Raw genomic sequence first — 9,295 nt, forward strand, 5'->3', positions numbered from 1 at the left:
CTTCAGCAGTTCATTATTTTCTGTGATTTTGTGCACCTTAGATTATTAGCTTTTTTTATACCATGAATGGTCTTAGCTGAATAGAAATATTCTTTTTGTACTCTAATATGTTCATTTTATGAAGCTCCACCCACAGCATCACATGACAGTGTCACCAATGTTGCTGACAGATTGTTGATTCTTACAGATAAATCCAGGATTTACATTCAGCTTTAGTTAAAGGACCTATATATATTTTAAGCAAACCCAAAGCAGGAACTATTTGTAATATACAGATAATAGCAACAATATAATTAAACAAATGTAATTATTCTAATGATAATTATACAATTGTTAAGCCATAATATAAAAATTAAACAAGTTTTAAATTAATTACACATTATATGTTTACAATCAGGCAGCTCAGTGGTTAGCACGTTCACCTCACACCTCCACGCGTCCATCTCCATGTGTCCTGGGTTCAAGTCTTGCTCCTGCTCACTGTGTGTGTGTGTGTGTGTGTGTAGTTTGCATGTTGCTTGGTGGGTTTCCTGCGGGTGCTACAGTTTCCTCCCAAAGACATGCTTCTAGGCTGATTGGAGTTCTGTAGTGTGTAAATGAGTGTGTGTGTGCACCCTGCGATGAATTGGCACTCTGTCCAGGGTGTATCCTGCCTTGATGCCTGAGATAGGCACAGGCTCCCTTTGACCTGAGAATAGATCAGATAAGTGGTACAGAAATAAAATGTTAAAAAGTAATCAGTGGTGTCTGCATCTACATCTGGAATATTCCAATCCAAAATAGTTTCTAAAGTATCTAAACCAGTGGTGGGCCATCAGTGCCAGCAAGGCCTTCTCTGCTGGCCTAAACAGCAGTGATCTGAATCACTGATTTGCATTTTAATATATTTTTCCATGCGTGTGTATTAAATTATTCCCAATAGTCTATTATCTACATTTCCTAGTTTTGCTCTTGGTTGCGCTGCTTCCAGTAATGATAAGAATATTTATCTAATCATATTTCAGCCAGTGGCTGACATCATGTGTTGCCAGAGTGAAAGAAATCTGTCTTAAGGCCTTCAGAATGAATAGTGCAGGCGCCCGTAGCTTATTATGAGTGGCAATTAAAATTGTTACATTAACCAATCAGATTTCGAGTTGGCGTCATTGGCGCCATCTAGCAGGCATACGATTACGTCAGCAATTTCCCGTCCTTTGATTGGACAACTGGAGTAGCCAGAGGCAGAGAACCACACAAACTAAATAAAATTATATTAACTCACAATGACTGACAGAGGAGAAGAAATCGATTTGGTGGCAGACATCCTTACACATGCATTTTCAAGGCAGACTGTAATAAAATTGACTATTCCTTGTGAGGTGTGAAATACTCTAGCCTAATTTCTATTTTACTTTGCTATTAAACGGTTGAGGACACCAGTGAAGACCGCAGGACGCGGTAACCATAGTAACCAGTGATTTCCGGATTGGACCTAAGATTTCCAGCCCAGCTACAGCTTAAAACCCGTCCATTAAAAATGAAATAAAATAAAATAGCAGCCCCAAATGCATACTGTGATAACTAATACATTAACAAACAGAAAACCCAAAACAAATGGGTAAGTGCAAAGGGCACTATTTAGACACACACACACACACACACACACACACACTGACAGACCCGCAGCACAGGCGATCTCACCCAGTGTCCAGCTCTTCAAGTCCTGCAGAAATCCGCGGAAGTTTTGATAATTTTATGATCATTCCTAAATATCATACAACATTACATTAGTAATATTGACTGTCAGATACTGAGTCAGGAAGTGGTTATGCCCAAGGCATAAGCGAACTAAGCGGCTGCTTAGAGCCCCGTAGCCACCAGGGGGCCCCCAAGAGTACATGAAATGACCGTCTTTTTTTTGATATCTGTCAATGGACAATGATTATTATACAAAATGACAATAATTAGTTATAATTAGTCATATTGGTGGCACAGAGGGGCCCCCGAAATAAAATGTTAGGATATTGTTTGTACAATTAAAGCCAAACATAATGACTGCTTGACTCATAAGAAAGTGTCTGTTTCCTTACTGACAATGTTATCATCTTCATCCTACGGACCGATTTTATCAGAGTAACATCATCACCTTCATCTACAACTTCATGAGGGAAAAGTGGCTTTATTGAATCTGCCATGGAGTCACCTGTCATGGAGAAGAAAATGTAATGCATTTAAATTATTCTATTATTGTATTTATTCAATTTTATACAAATTTACTAACAATTAAAATGAGTAAATATTTTAGTTTTTATATTTTATAAGTAGTGTCTTGACTTGTGGCATTTATTTGTTTGTTGTGATAAAGCATGTTTATTAGAGTTCATATTATTCTGCAAAGAAGTATTTATAACAGAGTCTACATCTTTGGAGGATGTGAGCAGAGTCCTAGCACCTGACCCACAATAAGATAACTCACTACACCATCTTGTGGAGAAATAAGAAAGACTTGGTTTTTAAGGTAATTGAAGGTAATTTATTTATTAATGACATTAATAAATAAACTTCTGAACTATAATTAATATTATATAATGTATATATTTAGTATTTTTTGCATTTCTTTGTATAGCCTTCCCATACAGAGTTCCATAGAGTTCCCGGACTAAATCGCTGTTCCAGTTCCATCTGATTTTATTCAGTAGTTTTATTCACTGGTGTTAATTACAATCATACAGGTCTCACAAACAGAATATTGTCTATAGAGAAAAAGAGCTGCAGAGGAACAGAAACTTTTCCTCCAACAATTTTCTTCATCTATTGATCAAGAGGAGAAGAGATCAAGGGCTCGTCCGGGATTTGAACCCGGGACCTCTCGCACCCAAAGCGAGAATCATACCCCTAGACCAACGAGCCAGGTGGTCCCTGTTACCTTGATGTGCGCCAATGAAGGTTCACTGTACTCTGTAACTGTATGACCTTCTTGCTCATATGGACTGGGGTCCGAGTAAAAGGAACTCGGTTACACAAAGTCAAGTTAACAATAAAGCGAGGCTCCTGTGGGATTCAAACCTTTTTGGAATCCAGATGCTAAGTGTGAACCAAGTAAGCAGCTCTTGCCATTGGGCCAAATATATCATTTACAGGGTTGTTACTGTAGTCTTAGATTTCTGTTCTTGGTGAACAGGAATGAAACCCCATGTGGTCTTTAGCTGTTGTAGCTCATCTACCTCAAGAATTGATTATGGGGCACTATTTCAGTAGAGCTTATTTATTTCCTGATTGTGTGATGGAAACTGTGTTTTTATTTTCCACAGTTCTTATTCTTAGTTATACATACTTTCAGGTATCCTGTAATTCTCAAAAATATATTAAACACCCTGCAAAGACACACATGATGAACACATTAAATAGCATGCTCAGTAAAATAAACAAACAAACAAACATAAAATAAAAATAAATCAGATCAGCTGCTTGTCAAAAGAGTTGTACAATATCCACATTTCTAATCCTAGAACAGAATCAAATTCCAGCATGTGATCTTTACACTGTCATTAAGTAAATAAACCATCAAACCTGCCACTATTGTTTATGAGAACTGCACTTAATACTGCAGAGGGAGTGAACATGTGGCTTCTTCAAACACACACCTAACTTCTCATCGCAGTTTCATAATAACACATCTAACATTCTGTCACGTTCCTTACAGTAAAAACAGCTTGAGTAAAATAAAGGAAAGGTTTGTTTACCGGTTAAAAGGTTTGCATTACTCATTACGATATTTATCTTAATGATGCTACCAAGTTAATTATCCAGGCTTGCTAACAGTGTAGATAAACCAGTGTTTTTTTCACCCACACCCAGAAATAGAGGATTTTGATATTTTAAAAAAAGGGAGACGTAAAAATACAAAAATTTCTTTTTTAACGCCGAAACGTTAATGAACCTGTGAGTTTGTAAACTAGTTAAGCTGAGAATAAACAGACAAATATTAGCATTAGTTAGCATTATCTCGCATTAGCATTAGCTTGGGGTAATTCACCGTACATGGTGACTGATTAAAGTCTCAAAAACCTCCTGTCCCAGTCCATCATCCGAAATCTATCTAAATATTATACGGAATAATTATTAAAACCTTCACCCGAGTTCAGCAAGCTTTACACTCTATATGATATTGTGTAAATGAAATGATTAGCGAGGTTCGCAAGCTAGATAACATACATCTGTAACCAAGTCCTTTGGGGCGCTAACTGGATAATCACTAGTCTAATCATGATTTAGTGTGAAACCAGTACTCAGGGTTGGGAAAAGTGACCTGTTTGATGGGGTAAATATTATAATGTGGAAATAAATTCTCGTTAGCCGAGCTCATCAGCTTGGTTCAGGAGTTTAGCATTAGCACCAGTAGGCAAGTTTGCTAGCAGGCTAACTAAATATTATATTTACATCAACTGACCCAAACAATTGTGTAATAATTACAACAAACAGACAAGCTCTCTCAGTAGATAACATTAATCTATAATTTATTATTTACACTAGCTAGCAAGCTGCCCAATCACAAGACTTAGCATGTTTAAGTTTTAAACAGTAGCCAGGGTTCTTAAAGGTGTCCTACTACTGGGGTAAATATTACATTGTATTGTATATTATGTTATATTATATTGTATATTTATTGTAAAATCAGTGTGACATTAAAGGATAAAGATCGTCCTACCGTGAGGGGCTGAGTGTTGTCAGAAGGAGCTCTTTCTCCCCGCAGGACGCGGTAACCATAGTAACCAGTGATTTCCGGATTGGACCTAAGATTTCCAGCCCAGCTACAGCTTAAAACCCGTCCATTTAAAAATGAAATAAAATAAAATAGCAGCCCCAAATGCATACTGTGATAACTAATACATTAACAAACAGAAAACCCAAAACAAATGGGTAAGTGCAAAGGGCACTATTTAGACACACACACACACACACACACACACACTGACAGACCCGCAGCACAGGCGATCTCACCCAGTGTCCAGCTCTTCAAGTCCTACAGAAATCCGCGGAAGTTTTGATAATTTTATGATCATTCCTAAATATTATACAACATTACATTAGTAATATTGACTGTCAGTTACTGAGTCAGGAAGTGGTTATGCCCAAGGCATAAGCGAACTAAGCGGCTGCTTAGGGCCCCGTAGCCACCAGGGGGCCCCCAAGAGTACATGAAATGACATCGTCTTTTTTTTTGATATCTGTCAATGGACAATGATTATTATACAAAATGACAATAATTAGTTATAATTAGTCATATTGGTGGCACAGAGGGGCCCCCGAAATAAAATGTTAGGATATTGTTTGTACCATTAAAGCCAAACATAATGACTACTTGACTCATAAGAAAGTGTCTGTTTCCTTACTGACAATGTTATCATCTTCATCCTACGGACCGATTTTATCAGATTAACATCATCACCTTCATCTACAACTTTATGAGGGAAAAGTGGCTTTATTGAATCTGCCATGGAGAAGAAAATGTAATGTATTTAAATTATTCTATTTTTGTATTTATTAAATTTTATACAAATTTACTAACAATTAAAATGAGTAAATATTTTAGTTTTTATATTTTATAAGTAGTGTCGACTTGTGGCATTTATTTGTTTGTTGTGATAAAGCATGTTTATTAGAGTTCATATTATTCTCCAACGAAGTATTTATAACAGAGTCTACATCTTTGGAGGATGTGAGCAGAGTCCTAGCACCTGACCCACAATAAGATAACTCACTACACCATCTTGTGGGGAAATAAGAAAGACTTTAACAGACAAGGTTTTTAAGGTAATTGAAATTAATGAAATCAATATCTTCTGAACTATAATTAATGTAATATAATGTATATATTTAGTATTTTTTGCATTTCTTTGTATAGCCTTCCCATACAGAGTTCCATAGAGTTCCTGGACTAAATCGCTGTTCCAGTTCACTTAAAAGATTTTTCCATCTGATTTTATTCAGTGAGGTTAATCGAGCATACTGACCAAAGAACAAAACTGGAGCTATGATTGCACTGGTGTTAATTACAATCATACAGGTCTCACAAACAGAATATTGTCTATAGAGAAAAAGAGCTGCAGAGGAACAGAAACTTTTCCTCCAACAATTTTCTTCATCTATTGATCAAGAGGAGAATAAACTGTGCACCTGAGCCTTTCCTCATTAATGTTCAAGAACATGTCTGTTATAAACAATCAGCTAAAAGAACATTCTCACTCTAACTACATTTCACTGGCAATCAGAAACTGATATGTATTTATTTTATAGTTATGTTTGGTTACTTAAAGATGATTGTGATTACATTAAACAGTGTATTCTGGGTGGATGAATTGTTGTCAACAGCCTTTAATATAAATACACCAATTTATTTGAATTTATTGACAACAATTTATTATTAAGCAACTTTTTAAAATACTTGTTCTTTTGGTTTGTAACTTGCAAACTAAAGGACTTAGCAATATCAGCAATAGTGAAGAAAACCAAGTGGGCATAATAACATTGTTATCCTGAGTGTTTAGTTAGTGTGTGTTTATTTTTTGAAATAAACATCATATTTATTCATATTCATGACAACTCTGCTTTACCTCACACAGCAACTCTTTCTCATCTACTAGACAATTAGCAAATCTTAGTATGCTAAAACTACAGTAAAACCAAGCCCCAGATCCATAAGCTGCAGCTGCAACCTAATGAATGGTCATTCAATCAGAGTTTATTTTTAGTACTTTATCCTGGTCACACTTCCACAACTGTCTATATACATTATATATACACACCTTCATTCATTCATTCATGCTTTGTCCTGGGCAGGTGAATCTGGAGCTTCTCCCAGCAACACTAGGGATGATGCAGGAATACACCCTGGATGATACAGCAGTCTAATGCAGGACAAAATGCACAGACACATTCACACACTCATTCAGACTTAGGGGAAATTTAGTGTCAGCAGTCCACCTTAAGTTGGAACGTTTACATCACAGTACAAATAAGAAAACAGAGGACAAGCTCAAAAGGCTAGAGTCATCATCCCTCCATCAAATAATTATGTTTAAGATTATAGACATTACCCTTATGTGCAATCAAACCTTGTCACAAATTTTTTATTATTATTTTTTTTTAATCTGTATGATCAAACTCACATCTGTTCAAATGAACATACAGAATAAACACATGAACAAATGAAAGATTTAATAAATGAATGTAGATGTAGATTTATATTTATAGTTGTGTTAATCCCTCATTTTCTTTTCAGGCTATTAGCTCCAGCTGCAAATGTTTTCACAAAAGTTGTTTGTATCTGTGGTTAACTGATAAGTTGGTAAAGTGAGTCTCTTTCATCTTCTGTGGTTTTAGAAACTTAATATACCATGTTGATGTTTTTGTAAAGCCTTTCAGTGACTCTGTATCACTGTGCTCCAACTCTAAGAGCACAATGATAGAGTGCAGAATCTGAGAGCTTTAGACCTCTGATAGTAAGTTCAGTAGAGTCTCTGCTTGTTTTCGACTCTAGTCGACGATCATCAGGAGTGCTATCATAACCTTCACTTGACCTTGCACCTTTATACAGTAAAAACTGTGGTGCGCTGTTAGGATATTGTTTGTACCAGTAAAGCAAAATGTATTCACTGCTTGCCTCATATGAACATTTCAGAGTAACAGTCTCTGCTTCTTTCCTGACAATGTTTGCATCTGTTGGCTCAATTTTATCTGCAAAGCTACCTGGTGTGACAAAAATATAAAGAAACATGTCAGTGAAGTATTTTTTGTAATTCCAATATTGACTTAAGGAATCAAGAAATTACTAGATTAATACAAACATGCTTATTAATTAATGCAATTATTTAACTGATTAAATATCATTGTAATAATTAATAACTGATTGAAAATTACCTGTAACTAGAGTGAGAATCAGTGGTATGTATCTCACTATGTACAGTAAGTTGTATAGTTGATCCATTTCTGAACACAGCTCTGTGAGGATTCTGTATAATAGTGCTGTATGTGCTGAACTTTACACGTCTCTAGAAGGACACACCCAGGAAGTGATGCAGTTGTAGTATAACTTTTTACAGATTATTACTTAACAATATCAGTGAGAGTGAACTGAGTAACCAGTACAACACAGAACAAAAACACTGTTACTTCACAAACCATTGCATCAGACATGCTATTTTATCATTGTAAAATATTTATTCCTAAATAAAAGGATATAAAGGTTTGACAGCGGCACACGCAGCACCGCACGCGAGTGGTCTCCTTGTTTGTAGCAGTATCCATTGTTCAACTTAAACTGAATTGACTTTATTTTACTGTGAATACTGTGCACAAGAGCAGAAAACAAATGATGCAGTAATAAATAAGGCAGTTATAGTCACTGCTAAAAAACCCCAGAATTGTTCTGTAGTGGTTATACCATCTGTAGAGATATTGCTATGTGGAGAGCAGGTTTCCTGTGTCAAGCTTTAACACAAACGAATGAAAGTACACACATTGCAGTGTTAAATTACGCAGATATACTACATAACTAAAAAGACTAATTAAATCTAATTAAAAACAATTTCTGAATCTACAAAAATCAATGTTAACTCACCGAGTGAAAGCCACAGACACATGAATATAACAGTGAACATGATGGATGAGCTTATAAATGAAAATAAAATTTCTGCAGTCTGATATATTAACATTATAAACATTCATGAAGCTCCACCCCACAGCATCACATGACAGTGTCACTAATGTTACTGACAGATTGTTGATTCTTACTGAAGCTTTCTGGCTTTACATTCAGCACCACATGGATAAATTTTCCTGAGCACATGGTAAACAAACACAAACTGATAGCATGAAAAATACTTCAATAAAATAAATGAACTAATGAATGTGGAAGTGAGTGTGCATTGTGGGAAGTGGAGTCTGGTACAATGCAGGATGGGAAATGGAAATTTAGGTGTGTGTAGACCTAATGACCTGTTTATTAAATAGGATTACAAACAGTTGAGGAGTATTTTACTGTGGTGAGGAACAAACCAGCCTCTTTTCTTTCTCTAATCTATCATTTTTTATCAATATCATCTGTACTGTTGGATTTTTATATCATTATTTTTCATTTAAGCATGAAACTGTGTACAAATAAAGAGTGTAGTATTTATATTATCTCATGACAAACATCCCATTGCAAGTGAACATGTACATTTCATTTTTACAGAAATTGCATGTATAGCCCTACTACAAGTTCAGTTTCCTTTCTGGATTCAAGCAAACTCCTTTCAAGGCTTGATGATGTGTT

The 9,295-nt window shown here is 35.7% G+C and overlaps 1 non-coding gene across 1 annotated transcript; it reads right to left on the minus strand.

Annotated features, from left to right (window-relative positions):
* Positions 1 to 2,817: 2,817 nt before the first annotated feature.
* On the minus strand, positions 2,818 to 2,889 carry trnap-ugg (transfer RNA proline (anticodon UGG)). Its single transcript has one exon. It is a non-coding gene; the product is annotated as a tRNA-Pro (tRNA).
* Positions 2,890 to 9,295: the final 6,406 nt, after the last annotated feature.

The sequence above is a fragment of the Hemibagrus wyckioides genome, unplaced genomic scaffold, assembly GCF_019097595.1.
Source record: "Hemibagrus wyckioides isolate EC202008001 unplaced genomic scaffold, SWU_Hwy_1.0 Contig5, whole genome shotgun sequence".
Lineage (NCBI taxonomy): Eukaryota > Metazoa > Chordata > Actinopteri > Siluriformes > Bagridae > Hemibagrus > Hemibagrus wyckioides.